At 32.6% G+C, this 14202-nt stretch overlaps 1 long non-coding RNA gene across 1 annotated transcript; it reads left to right on the top strand.

Annotated features, from left to right (window-relative positions):
• The first annotated feature begins 1292 nt into the window (after positions 1–1292).
• On the top strand, positions 1293–6234 carry LOC109134537 (uncharacterized). The gene is made up of 3 exons (XR_007272058.2): positions 1293–2653; positions 4926–5363; positions 6002–6234. It is a non-coding gene; the product is annotated as an uncharacterized LOC109134537 (long non-coding RNA).
• Positions 6235–14202: the final 7968 nt, after the last annotated feature.

Genomic DNA, 14202 nt, shown 5'->3' with positions numbered 1-14202 from the left:
ATGAGGTAGAACAACGAGTGTCAAGACATACAACCATGCACCATCATCAGTATAATTAAGTAATTAATCGTAGAGAAGTAAAGGGATATAAATGTAACCCGTGATTAATAATACCCTGAAGATAACGTAAAATGCGGTTTAATGCATCATAATGAGCCTATCGAGGGTCATGCATATAAAGGTATACCAGCTGGACCGCATAAGCTATATCGGGATAATTGAAAGTGAGATACTGAGGAGCACTAGTCAAACTGCAGTATTTGGTAGAGTCCAGAAATTTAGGTCCAAAATTTGCACTAAGTTTAGACTTAGTGTCAGCAGGAGCTGCAGGTTTACACTGACTCAAACCTGCGCACTCTAGAATTTTTTATGCATACTCCTGCTGTGTGAGAGAAGCATGTAAGACTGAGTCTGAATCACAACAATACCCAGAAAATAGAGGATCCAAGTTAGACATAGGAAACTCAGTTTTCTACTAAGTAATGATACGTTCCCGTGGAGTATCAGAAGAAGTGGCTAAAATTATATCATCCACATAGAGAAGCAAATAAGACATATCAGTGCCCTAGCGAAAAGTGAAAAAAGCAGAATCACTAACGAGGACAAAACCCAAATGCTGAAGATAATTGGCAAACCATTGGTACTAAGCTCGGGGAGCCTGTTTGAGGCCATATAAGCTTTCTTGAGGTGACAAACATAAGTAGGAGTGGTACGATCCACAAAGCCTGGAGGTTAATGCATATATAGAGTTTCTTTCAAATCACCATGAAGAAAGTCATTTTTGACATTTACTTGATAAATAGTCCATCTTCTAGTCATAGCTAGACTGAGAACCATACGAATGGTCTGTAACTTAACAACAAGACTAAAAGTTTCATCAAAATCAATACCAACCTCTTGAGACCTGCTAGGACTAGATATATTCTCTATCATTAGCAACTTATTTTTCCGAACAGATGTCTGTGACCTATCTTGAGGGATGTGCTCCGATCCATCAACAAATACTACTATATATATAAAGGTTTTGTCAAGATTCAAGAATGTTTATACTTCATGCAAGATGGGACGCTTTCTCTTGATGGATTTCACACAATCTAGGAATATATTGTCATTGCAAGACTTAAACATGAGACCTAAAGTCTTAAGAGCATCTCCAATGGTTGTAAAATAGGACTTGCTTGCAATTCATAAAAGTTTCTAGCTAGTAGCCCAATCATTGGAGTAAAACAAGCAATATAGCTTGGGTGAGCAATGTTGCTTCAAACAAGCTATATAACTTGCTTTAAAAGTAGTGGGACCCATTTGTTAAATTACCAATCATATGCAAGAATAAGAGTTTAGTTGGCAAAGTGGGTCACATTCAAGCTAGAACTAGTTGTTGCTTTTCATTGGAGATGCTCTAATATTAATGAAAGTATCCACTAAGCCAATATAATCTTTGTAATATTTTACTCAAAACATAAGCTAATAGATGACAATAAATAAGTAGGAAAAAAAAGGATCACATTATGAAATGCGAGTCGAGACAAATTTTAAACGAGTCCATGTAGCTATTTTTTGTTGCATACATATCGATCAAAACTCATAATTGGTCAAATTTTCTCTCTCGTCAAATAAAATATTTCAAGTATAAACGTCAAATAGGAACAGGGGAATAATATCAAACAATGCAAAAACTACCCCTTTTATATTTCTTCGTCTCTTCACATTTTATGCAAGTGGCAGCACCCAAAATAATACATTTTCTGTAAGTGGGCTGAAGCTGAATGGGAATGAAAACATACAAGGCCCATAAACGAGGACAAATTAAATACTCTGCCAATAACCCAAGTCCCAAGCATTTGGGCTGGCATATCTCATTTGAGCTTTATTTTGGAACACCATTAGGATCGATTAATGGCATAGAGTTTATTAATCACAATTCACTCTTATCTTATGGTAAACTCATATTGCAAGAGTAAATAAAAAACAAATTACTATTATTACATCTAATAATATCAAGTAATAGGTAAAGAACTTATTCTAAAGAAAATTTGATGTCAATTGTATTCAACAAAAAAAAAATTACTTACATATATAGCGAAATCCATTAGTTAAATAATGTTTGCATCAATTTTATAAGTGAAAGTATTGGGTCAGACCTGACCGTCTGACCCAATACTTTTCGTCGGACGGCAAGTTGACGACGACATCAACAACGTACCTCTGCGACTGCAACAACAAACAAATCTGAACAAAGAAAGAGGATGAGTGAATAAAAAAAAATCATGTTGAAGAAAAAAGAGAAGCACAGAAGAAGCAAGTCCCAGTCTCCCGCGAACGCTTTCAAAGGCCACCAGTTGAAGAATTCATCAATCTCTCTCCTCTTGTCTAGATTAAATGATTTTGATGGCCTTTTCGAGTTGCACGGCCTATATTAGTGTATATGATATGACTAGAAGTTGATGCAATTATTCGACTATATCTAATAATATAAGTATTATTCCCTTTACATCAATAAATGGCAAAAGATTTTGATGGAAAGAATTCTTCATGAAGTTCGACAACATGGCCAGTTGCGAGATCACACCTGACTCTTCTTCTTCATCTTCTTCATTAAACAAAATGGTTGTGGTGGTCACGAGTCTGTGATTATGAGATATACAATCTACAGGTTTGTCTCTTCTTCTTCATCTTCTTCATCATTTTATTTTCTCTCTCCTTCTTCGTAGCTTAGATTTGTTTCAGTTGGACTTTATTGTGTTTCAGTTGGACTTTGTTTTGTTTCAGTTAGACTTTGTTTTGTTTCCGTTGGACTTTATTTTGTTTCAGTTGGACTTTTGTTTTGTTTCAGTTGGACTTTGTTTTCTTTCAGTTGGACTTTGTGTTTCTTTCAGTTGGACTTTGTTGTGTTTCAGTTGGACTTTGTTTTTTTTCAGTTGGACTACCTGAAAAAGAATGAAGACTACCTGAAAAAAAATGAAGACTACCTGAAAAAGAATAAAGATCAACTGAAACCCAAAGTAAGTCTAACTGGAGTACAAAAACCAACTGAAAACAAAATGAAGACTACCTGAAAACAAAATGAAGACTACCTGAAAAAAAATGAAGACTAACTGAAAAAAATTGGAACCACCTGAAAGTCGTCCGACAAAAGATTATGGTCGGACGAGTCCGACACAATACGTTCTCATTTTATAATTAATTACTAATTATTATGTGAGTGAGGATATTTTAGTATTTTTATATGGATACCAAATTTAAGAGTTGACTTATAGACCAAATACTTTTAAATGTGACAGTCTTATATTGAGATTGTCTCAACATATTTATTTATGCTATTTTTGAAGTGACACTCTTATAATTGAAATAGTATGTTAAGACGGTATTTTCATACACCAAATATATCCTACGTGTGTATATTACTAGTTTGTCTCAAATTAATTACTTTCTTTATATCAAAATAAACGTAATAAATGAATATTTTATACATCACAAATAATATCCATTTGTTACAGTTATTATGTTACGACATTTGAAAAAAAGGGTCCAAAAGTTGAAGATCTTTCACCATATTACTTTTCACTGATATATAAATACTACCTCCGTTCTTTTTTAGTTGCAACGTTTGACAAATTGCACTATTTATGTTCTCTTATTTGACCACATTTATTGATTTATATGTTAAACAAAATATAGTCATGTGGGGTCTTGTTTGATTCGTTTCGATGTAAGCTTTCATAATATCAAATTTTTATAATTTTTACTTACATACAATTAGAGATAAAACGATTTGAAATTGTACATTGGCAAGCGTGAAAGTCAAAACGTTGCAACTAAATAAAAACAGAGGTAGTATATATATGTTTTTGGTGGATTTTTTCAAAGTATATTTTCATAATATCAACCTTAATAATTCACTAATACTATGAAATTAAAGATATTAATGATCAAATGATTATCTTTTTTGTGGCGGATTTCAAAGATGTAATTGAAGACAACGAAAACTATTAATAATATTAGGAAAGCATTATGTTGTGCCGTGTGCAACAATTTTATGTTGAGTTTGTCTTGTAAGAGACCGCCTACTTTTAAATTAAAATTAGGTAATGGTAAGCTCAATATTAAAAAGAGAATTAGTCTAATAATGACTAGGTTAATTTCTTTCGGTGACTAGTTTAATTCATTTAGTTACTAGGTCTAATTCAATATTAAAATTAAACCGTCTCTTCTAATAATTTTTTTACTATTTTTTCAAAGATGCTTATGAGTTATGATAATGTCATTATGTTTACATTTCCTAACAGCTAATAATATTTTCATAAACATATTAGAAAAATAAACCATTTTCCTAATATCTATAATAAAACCAAATGTTTGTAGGCAGAGAGTACTGAACTATAACTTTTTTTTTTGAGGGATTTGGATAAGGATTAAATGTCGAGTTATCCCCACAAAATGATATACACAAGGACAACAAATACAAGGGGTATGAATATTGAGGAGGGAAATATAGTTACCCGACGAGCATTGGTGATGAGATTTAAATTTTGCCTTGTTAAGTACATACTACCCCCTCAAAAAAAAATTACATACTATCTCTATTTCATAATATATGGACCATTTTCGTCTTTTGAATGACTCATAATATAAGCACCATTTCCTTTTTTAAATGTTTCACAACACATTCCTCTTTTGAATGCAATCACAAGGGTTTGAATGCAATCACAAACCTCTCTCTAATGTTTCTATTATACACTCAGGTGTACAGTGTACCTTGACCATGGTACATCAACAATATTCTTTTCCTTGTTGCTCATTTGAAATCATCCAAATGAGCAAAATATACTAAAGAAGTTTCCAATGAAATAAAATTACTTTTGGGTGTACCGTTCACATGGTACATCCCGTTTATGATGAATGAACTCCCCTCTCTCTAATTTTAGGCTTTTTTGGAAGCCCGGAGCAACTTAGGTGGAGTTGGTGCGCTTTGGAGCAGGGTTGGAAGTCTACGTATCTCATACAAGGTCTAAGGAGCCCAAGATCGGCATATTTGAAGGGTTTAAGTAAGAAAATAGTTAATGAAGGGCCAGGACAATGGACGAGTCCTGATAAAACTATATCAGATATAGGCAACTTTGCCTATATCAGGGGCAATATTGTCATTTTAAATGATTTAGTAGGATGGAATGCAAAAGCATAGGAATGGGGTATTCCCTTTCATTCCATAAGTTAGTTTATTTAATAATAATTTTATCTCTCTCCTCAACCTAACTCCTCAACCTCAATCATCATCCCACCCACCGGAACCGGAAGGTTTCAAGCCGGAATTCGCCAGAAAATTCGCCGGAAAGAGGCTTAACTGTGTTTTTCGTGAATTGAAGGTATGTTTAATTACTTGAAAATTGCGTGGGTTTACATCATGAAATTTCGTGGGTTTTCCTGGGTTTAATTAATGAAAATTGCATGTCTTAAAGTTCTAAACATGTCTTAATTTCGTGTATTATAACTAGCATTTTATTAAATTTCATTGTAATTGAGTGGGTTTTGTGGTGGTGTTAGACTCTACACTTCCAAATTTCGTGTCTGGTTTTATGGTGGTGTTAGAGAAAATTGAGTGGGTTTTATGCTCTGAAATTTGATACGACTTATTTGATGGTGATTTTTGTTCTGAAATTTGACTTTTTACTTCTTGAAATTGGTTAATTTTCGCAAATTTAAGAACTTTCAGGAACTTTGAGAACCAAATAGAATTATCATCTTTGTATTATAGAACTTTGCGGCTATTTTCTACCTCAGGTAAGTGTTAACTTTGAGTAAAACCTTGTTTTCGTACAACCAATAAAAATCACACTTATTGTCTTTAGAATCACACTAGAAATAAATAAGAATCATATATATAAGAATTTGTGAAGCTGATATTGTCTTTACTTGTATCTAATTTAAGTTACATATTGTGCGTCTTTACTTTTAAGTTTATGAGCTACATTTTAATTCTAACAATTTTTGTTCATAATTGTAGCCGACAGTTTAATGCAAGTCAGGGGTGGTGGAGGATGACATGTTCGTTGTATTTTGTGCGTCGGATTGCTTTCTTTTGTAACGATCTAATGCAAGTGTAATTTTAAGTACCTCACTTAGCATTATAATGGTTGTATGGATAATTTTAAGTACTTTGTATGATTATGGTTTTATGAATATGTGAACTAATCATTTTGTATATAAAATGAAGCATCATATTGTGTTTATCGTTTCCGCTATATTGTCAACAACATATCTAATGGTGTTAAGGTGGATTTACGTTATAAGTTCAAAAATATTATGTCCAACTAAGCAACATATTTTGTTTCTGCAATGTCATGTAGTGTCAAAATGGATAGAAATTGTGTTCATGTGAACATTTTCCACACATGCCTTTTTTCTTAATAAACTACGTCGTAAATTACTTATTATTGTGACATTAAAATAGTGTTATTAGTAGTCAATCATTTAGATGTGAAAAAAGAATTAATATGCGTAAACTTATTTCCATTAACGTTCAATATAATATTCGTTTTGGGTAATTTATACATGTTATAAGGTTTATTAGTATATACATGATTTTATTGGATGATAAGTCACATAAATTAAGATTATACACTAATAGATATTGTTTATCTTGAAGAAATGATGGTTTTGGTGTATAAAAAACTGACAACCAATAATTAAGTTTTATCATACATTCATATGTTTAGTGTAATTAGTATCGGTTTGTTGACTAATGAAGGCGTCGTAAACACCATTTTAATGTCATGTTAAGGTGGCATTACGTTGTAAGTTCAAAAAACTTGTGTCCGCCGAAGCAACATATTGTGTTTCTGCATTGTCATGTATTGTCATAATTGATAGAAATGGTGTTCATGTGAACATTTTCCACGCATGCCTTTTCTCTTAATAAACCACATCGTAAATTACTTATTAATGTGACATTAAAATAGTGTTATTAGTAGTCAATCACTCAGATTGAAAAAGGAAATGCGTAAACTTTTTAACGTTCAATATAATATTTGTTTTGGGTAATTTATACTTGTTATAAGGTTTATTATATATATGATTTTATTGGATGATAAGTCACACAAATTAAGATTATACACTAATAGATAGAAATGGTGTTCATAATTGCAACATATTGTGTTTATGCATTATCATGTATATATTGTTAAAATTGATAGTAATGGTGTTCATGTGAACATTTTCCACGCATGCCTTTTTTCTCAATAAACCCCATCGTAAAATACTTATTAATGTGACATTAAAATAGTGTTATTAGTAGTCAATCACTCAGATTGAAAAAGGAAATGCGTAAACTTTTTTTCCATTAACGTTCAATATAATGTTCGTTTTGGGTAATTTATATTTGTTATAAGGTTTATTAGTATATATATGATTTTATTGGATGATAAGTCACACAAATTAAGATTATACACTAATAGATAGAAATGGTGTTCATAATTGCAACATATTATGTTTCTGCATTGTCATGTATTGTCATAATTGATAGAAATTGTGTTCATGTGAACATTTTACACACATGCCTTTTTTCTTAATAAACCACGTCGTAAATTACTTATTATTGTGACATTAAAATAGTGTTATTACTTATTAGTAGTCAATCATTTAGATGTGAAAAAAGAATTAATATGCGTAAACTTATTTCCATTAACAATCAATATAATATTCGTTTTGGGTAATTTATACATGTTATAAGGTTTATTAGTATATATATGATTTTATTGGATGATAAGTAACACAAATTAAGATTATACACTAATAGATATTGTTTATCTTGAAGAAATGATGGTTTTGGTGTATAAAAAACTGACAACCAATAATTAAGTTTTATCATTCATATGTTTAGTGTAATTAGTATCGGTTTGTTAACTAATGAAGGCGTCGTAAACACCATTTTAATGTCATGTTAAGGTGGCATTACGTTGTAAGTTCAAAAAACTTGTGTCCACCGAAGCAACATATTGTGTTTCTACATTGTCATGTATTGTCATAATTGATATAAATGGTGTTCATGTGAACATTTTCCACGCATGCGTTTTTTCTTAATAAACCACATCGTAAATTACTTATTAATGTGACATTAAAATAGTGCTATTAGTAGTCAATCACTCAGATGGAAAAAGGAAATGCGTAAACTTTTTTCCATTAACGTTTAATATAATATTTGTTTTGGGTAATTTATACTTGTTATAAGGTTTATTATTATATATATGATTTTATTGGATGATAAGTCATACAAATTTAGATTATACACTAATAGATAGAAATGGTGTTCATAATTGCAACATATTGTGTTTTTTCATTGTCATGTATTGTCATAATTGATAGAAATAGTGTTCATGTGAAAATTTTACACGCATGTGCTTTGTTCATCTTTGAATTATCTGATTTTTGTATTGCATTGTTCATCTCTGAATTATCTGTTTTTTGATTCTTCTCCCAGCTCTCGACCTCCATGAAAGCCCAATTTTCTTCTCCAAATTTCCACAATATCTTCAAAACAACTAAAATGGCGAGACCTTTTTCCACAATTCAACAACACTTAATTTCCCACTTAATTTAGTTTTTATTTCTCTCCATAATAAAAATAAAGTTAACTGTAAGAAGTTTTGAGAATGGGTTCTGTTTGTTGTCAGGTCAATTGTAGGATAGGAGAGAGAGAGGGGATGTCACTTTTTCCCATTTCCTTCCATTCCCCTTCTAATCCCTTTCTCACATTCAAAAAGTTGAATAAAATATGTTTTCTGAATTTAGTACATTATTTTGTACTTCTGCCTTTTCACAACATTACTTTTTCAATTTTAAATTGGTGATATAGGCAAAGTTGCCTATATCTGATATAGTTTTATCAGGATTCGACAATGGACATTGTAGCAATTTGCGGTACAACGCTGAGAACTAACCGCAACATGCGATAAGGAGCGTCTGTGGTGCGACTCACACTTTATGGCTCGGCTGGCAGTGGACACAAGCTGATGATCCTTTATGCTATGTTTTTCTTTCTTTTTTTATTTTGTTTGAAAAAAAATACTTTGGATTGTTTTCTTTAGTTTTAACACATTATCATTAGTTTTAGCCCTAGTCGAGTTTTCTTTGGATTTTGGAGATCCAACCTTGTGTATGCATCTAAGATTGCGGATTATCTCTCATTCAAACATTATGAATCAAGTTGATTCTTTTTATTCTCTTGATTTTATTTCAATTATGTTTTCAATTGAGTTTGTTGTCCTTGTTAATATGAACAGTGAGTGACCTTTTATCTAAGATTGAGTTTAGCCCTAGTATATATGTATAAATTTCTTCCAGGTTCTATGTTATTGAATTATATGCTTAATTAGGGTCTGATAAGATTATTTTTGTAGTCAATTTTGCATCATGTTTTACCCCTAATTTTATGTTATCAATAAAGTTGGAGTTAAAATTAGGACTTGTGTGTTGCTAGATAGTTATTTTATTAATTGAGTTCATCAATGAAAGTTGGTGAGAACTAGGATTGCGAGTTGTTTTAACATTGGCTCTTAACACTTCTAATTACGGAGGTAAGCCATGAAAACAGGACACGTACGTGTTGGTTAGTCTTTTTTATTATCACGAAAGTGAGCTTCAGATGTTAAGGCATGACTAATGATAATTAGTTTCAGTTCGTACATGTGCTTTATTGCTAAGTTATGAAGCAATGTCAATTTCACCTAAGATATAATTAAATAACTGTATTTTTAGTCATATTTTGATCAATTCATATAAGTGGTGATGCTCAATCTTAGTGTTTTAATCATCGAAGTTATTATTATTGGTCATCTTCATTTATTATTAGTTAGTTAAAATTCATCATAATTTCGAATTGTGCAACTATTTCATAATCTAAAATATACTAATGGTTAATAATCTTGCACCTCCCTAAATTATACCCTTATACAATATGATACTGTTCAATTGCGGTATCAAAATAAAATCCTAACATGCCTTTATATGAAAGTATGGCATTGTAAGTCTATGTTAAGTAGATACATTATGATTCGTGAAATAATATTACAATTAAACAACCATGCCTATCTCGTGTTCCTATGAAACACCACCTTAAAAATGTTTTGGTGATCGACCCAATATTTTTCTCCATAGAGATAATCGGGTCACATGTCAACCCATGATTTCTTGCACCCACTCTCTGACTACGCAACATGATCCCAATCTAGTGTCCACCACAAAATGCAACAGATCTCTTGCTCCATAATTCTTAGAATGTGTCTCTCATCTGGAAAACCTTTTCCAAACCTGTTGCACAAACCATCCTAGCAACTCACATCCCTTTTGTCCTTGTTAAAAGCTCTATCACTTTAAACTTTACTAAATTAGGTCACTTATGATCTCAATCAAAAGGTTATTGGTTCTTGTTAAACTCTCAAAACGGCCTAATTAACCCTAATCCTTCTGGAAAAAGTTATGGATGGTAAATATGTCTAAAAAGAAAGGAGATTCTTTTGTTGGAAACTTTTCAACGAAGCCATGTCCACTTTAGACAACCTCCTAAAGAGAAAGTTAGAAGTCTTGGGTATCTGCTAACTTATAACTCTTTTCCGGATGAATGTGACCATATTTTTAGAGACTGCTCAATCTCAAACAAAATCTAGAGATCTAGCAATTCGGGTTTCATGCTGAAATAGCCCTTTTATATCAAGATAAGCTCCCGGATCAAAACTTTCATTTCTTATCTTATCTCCTAAGGAGATAACGACCTCTCAAGTGCGGTCACCTTTGTTATCACTCTACGGGATATATGGTTTTACCACAACGAAATCCTTTTTAGTAATTTCATTAAAAACCTTTTAATATTCTTAAGTTATTGTAAGCATTTGTTTATTCACCTACGCAGGATGAACGCTTATTATAAAGGTTTATTGAAAACGTCTTTGAATCGTCAACAAGTCTTTAAAGGAATATTCATAAACCTAATTGGATATTGGAAAATCGTAGAAACAACTTAGGGACTTATCAAATGTAGATAACCCCGTCATGACCCCATAAATGGTCAATGTAATAGATTTGAGTTTGGGGTGGGGGTACAAATATGATCATAAATCAAATTTGTCTATCGGTGGCATCTACTTAATATCGATTCATGTCAAGTGTTATGCAATTAAATAACAACGCAATATGTTAATGTAATGTAATAATTAGTCTATGGCAGTTCGTTGAACACACAAAAGACTACTTTTTGGGTGATATGTTATAATACAATCAAATTACATGGAACCTAATTCAATTTAGCATTGAAACATTTATTTAGGTATTTGATTAACATTTATTAACATGTGAGGTAATGAAAGCAGTAAGTCATACAACATGCACATGAATAAGAATAATAAAGTAAAAGAAATAATATAAAAGAGATTTAGAGAATAATGGACAAGATAGCGTCAATTCCTTTAACGATCTACATCATGACAAGTAAATTGTTAGTACAAAATGAATTAAATTGGAATTGACTTTCATGAATAATACCTTTGTCGCTTGTGTCTTACGTAACGATCTGCAAGAGGAGCAATCCTAAAACTTGAATAAAGTTTAATTTGAATGTATGGATGTGTTTGAATGGTGTGTCTGATGTGTTTAGTTGTATGTAAGGGTGTCTTGAAGTGTATTAGGAAGTAATGAAGTCGTTGCCAAAGTATGTCAAAGCATGTGAAAACGTTTAGCGAAACGTAGCTATTCATAGGCAAAGGAAACCGAAAACGATGCGGCAAGATAAGCCAAAATTGTGTGCTAGGCGCACGGCCTGTGCGTCTCACGCATTGATTTTGCATTTTTCGTTTTTGTGTACGTCATCCACACTGAGCAGAAACGTAGCTATTCATAGGCAAAGGAAACCGAAAACGATGCGGCAAGATAAGCCAAATGTGTACTAGGCGCACGGCCTGTGCGTCTCACGCATTGATTTTGCATTTTTCGTTTTTGTGTACGTCATCCACACTGAGTGCGTGTAATACGTTGCGTCAGACGCAACATAAATCTTGCCAGTTCTTTATCGTTTCAAGATTATTTTTTATTTTTGAAGAAATATATCCTTTGAAATACGAAATAAGCTATCTTTAAGAATAAAAAACTGAATTTTGAAATATCTTTTTGAAATCAATTATTGGGAATAATTAATATGAAATAGTAGAAATACAAGTAATTATCATGAATGATTAATTCGGCCTTTGAAATTGGGCTTGGATTTGATTATTAGACTTTATATTTTTGAAACGCCTTTGGGCTTAGCTCATTCATTTGATTGCTCCTCCTTTGGACCCAATCAATTAGGGGGACGATAATTTCAGCATTGGGTATTAAATGGAGAGACACGATTTTGTGTCTACAAATAACATGAATAATCATTTAATAGAGGGACTAATTTCCTCCAGACGAACCATTCTCTGATTTCTCCTTGCCCTCGTTAATTCTCCCGTTCAGAAACCCACATTATGACACCATGGCTCTCCTCATGCTGTAATAAGCTAGTTAGATGGTGCTTGGAAACCATAGATGAAATGAAAAATAACGAATGGGGGGTGTTGCTATATGATTGAACGTAAGTTTTTTCTACCGATTCTCTGTTATAATCTGGTGCGCATCGCATTTTCAGCTATTTAAATGAAAGTCGACACTCCATTACACGCTCTTAAAAAAACAGTCGATCATTTCTTAAGTCATATATATATATATATATATATATATATATATATATATATATATATATACTTTTAAAAAACAGAAAGTCTATGCAAAGCTCAATCGTTGTTGAATCTTAACGTTAGGTGACTCTCTTTTAGTAGTATTATTAAAGATTTCAAATCTTTAGCTCTATCTGTCGATTACGTAACTTGTATTAAGGTTAATAGAGTAGAAATGTCTGAAGCTCATTCATTGGCAGTCAATGTTCAGAATTATTTTAGAAACTAACCTTGTATTTTTTTACTCTAAAAAAACATACTTATATATACACCCTACTACGAGAAAGTGATTTGATTGTGTTGCATTAGTCCTACTCCACAATATGTAAATTATTATTCCCTTCCCATACTTCCATTTATGTGATATATCCAATAGACTAACACTACTGTCAAAGGACCATCAACCATCAGCTTGAGGGGGCGTCATAGAGTATTAAACTATTTATGGGCCTCCAACCATAAGCTTGAGCTTTTGGTTGAGTTGGTCCTTTGACATGGTATCAGAGCCAGCGTAACCAAAATGTCACAGGTTCGAATTTCATCCACCCCTCATTTCTCAGTGGAATATTTAACGTCATGTATGAAGGAGACATGTGCTGCACCCACACTTCAAGCCCAAAGGGCTCTTGCGTGAGGGAGTGTGATAGATTATAGATCTATTCCCAGGACCTCAACCATCAACTTAAGCTATTGGTTGAGTTGGTCCTTTGATAACTACCACAAACAATAGCTAGCATATCCATTGAGGGGGATACCAATTGGACCAATAAATTGTAAAGTTCAAAATAGCAAAATGAGTAAAAAAAAGAAAGAACTCTTGAGTGTTGAACGTAGGGTGTAAAATAATGAGGCGCGCACACACACTGACACAGTAGATATTTTTGAAAATAAAAGATGCTCATGCGGACACCCGGATACCAGCTGAGGCGGCCAAGCCGACGCATATGATGTCACAGGCTCATCTCTCTACAACGTCATAGTGATTGACTTTGCGAATGTGAGGAGTACAAGTGGCTTTTATTGGCAAGTAATATCTAAATATAATAAAATATACTATTTTATCTTATTTTATTTGGTTGCAAAAAAAGGTTCAAGTGGGCATCATCAGTATTCAGTATTCAGTGGCTTTGATGTTTGCTGGGGTAACGCAAGTGTATGTATATTACGCTCAAAGTGATTGAAAATGACTCGTCCTTGTTGTTTCCAGTAGTCTACATACATCCGCACCTGTTTGAAGGTTATAGCGCGTCAGATGTATATGCTACACTTTCTTACCATAGTCCCTACCTACGAGGCATCCAATTCTCCCCCCTCCCCCTCCCCCTAGGCTCCAACTAAACTAAATTAAATTGAAATTAATTGAGAGAAACTGATGTTTTGTTCTTCTTTACTTAGTTTCGGTTCAGTTAGTTTCTTCTTACTATTTTCATTCAATTCAGTTTAGTTCAACTCAGTACAGTAA

The sequence above is a fragment of the Beta vulgaris genome, chromosome 3, assembly GCF_026745355.1.
Source record: "Beta vulgaris subsp. vulgaris cultivar EL10 chromosome 3, EL10.2, whole genome shotgun sequence".
Lineage (NCBI taxonomy): Eukaryota > Viridiplantae > Streptophyta > Magnoliopsida > Caryophyllales > Amaranthaceae > Beta > Beta vulgaris.
This window is presented reverse-complemented; position numbering and strand designations above follow the sequence as displayed.